This window comes from Elephantulus edwardii, unplaced genomic scaffold (genome assembly GCF_000299155.1).
Source record: "Elephantulus edwardii isolate Elephantulus edwardi_28Jun2011 unplaced genomic scaffold, EleEdw1.0 scaffold00091, whole genome shotgun sequence".
Lineage (NCBI taxonomy): Eukaryota > Metazoa > Chordata > Mammalia > Macroscelidea > Macroscelididae > Elephantulus > Elephantulus edwardii.
Genome location: NW_006399841.1, coordinates 3,077,657 through 3,079,369, shown reverse-complemented (window position 1 = coordinate 3,079,369; position 1,713 = coordinate 3,077,657).

Below are 1,713 nucleotides of genomic sequence, written 5' to 3'. Positions count from 1 at the left end.
CATCAATTCTCCTTCTATCCTCCTTGGTCATTGTCCAACTCTCTGATGCATAACAGGTGATTGCGAAGACCATGGCCTGTATCAGATGCACCTTAGTCTCTAAAGAGATACCATTGCTCTTCAGCACTTTGGAGAGGTCCCTAACAGCAGACTTTCATCCATAATAGTAATAATCCATTTACTTAATCTCACACTTTCAAAACTTTGGGGTTTTGCTTGCTTGTTTTTCTAGAAGTCAAGCCAGTAAACCAAAACATTTTATAACATTTAGTGTTGTAAAGTCATGACTTCAAATAGGTTCTCATTGGTTCAATTATAGTTGATGAATTAAACCTGGGATTTACCAACTTTGTAAAATGTTGCATATGTCCTACGAGGGGTCAACGCTCTACGAGAAACATAATCACCTTCTTACAATTCAAGGGCCTCCTTATTTTCATGACTATAAATCTGTTCCTCATTCTTCTTAGTCTGGATGGGTTGGAAGCACCAATTAAAAAAATACTTATTTGTTCCCAAGTCTGGGGGTAAATAATTTGGCCTGGGATCAGTCGGCTCATTCATCTACTAGCCTCAGCTGAGACAACCTTTGTGAGTCTAGTGATACGGTCACCCAGATGTGCACCCTAGAGTTCCATGGGCCAAGATAACCTCACTCCTATGTCTGAAGGTTGATGATGATTGGCAGCTTGTCTTCTTAGTGTTTTCTTTCTCCTCAATGAACTTAGACCAGTCATGTACATACGACATCTGGAGTCCACGAGGAAGGAGACCAGAAGCTCCAAAGTTCTTGAAGCTAATCCATGTAACCTTCATGATGATTCTTCCACTGTATTTTACTCGACAAAGCAGTTGACAGAGCCAGTTCAGATACAAAGAGTAGGAAATGGACTCAAACTCTTGAAAGAAAGAGATGCAATGAATCTCTACACATTTCCACCCAATCCACACACTTACTAGAGAAAGATGTGTGATGTCAAATTATTCTACCAGAGCTGCTGTATGGGGTCTCCATGCCATTTCAGCATGGATACATTTATTTTATTTTTTTTTTAATTTCAACTGTCTATTCGAAATACCCTTTAAAAATATTATTTCAATGACAGAGCTGTAAGATGTAAGATGCATATTATTATTATTTATACAGCTTTGAACATATAACAATTTGACTTCACATCTCAAAAAATCGGGAAGAGTGTTGTTTTCCCAAACGTTGTTGTTGTTGTTGTTATGTGCCGTCGAGTCGCTTGCTACTCATAGCAACCCTATGTACAACAGCCCTAAACCCTGCTCTATGCTATGCCAATCTCACTGCCTCTGACACATCCATCCCGATTACCCCAGTCACTGAATCAATCCACCTCATAGAGGGTCTTCCCCTCCTGCGCTATCCCTCCACTCTGCCCAGCATGATATCCCTCTCCAAAGACCTGTCTCTCCTTACAACATGTCCAAAGTATGTCAGGCGAAGCCCCAGAATCCTTGCCTCCAAGGAGCAGCCTGGTTTAACCCTCTCTAGGATGAATCTGTTTGTTTTCTTGGCAGTCCATGGTCCCAAACATAGTTTTTTATTTATTTCTTTTCTAAGTACATTCTTTCTAAACATGTGATAAAGAAGTACAATAGTTCTCATCTCATATTTTTTCTACTTTTGAATGTGTTGAAAATTATTTCAAAGCCAAACTAAACTCTTTTAATTATAAGCTGTTCTAG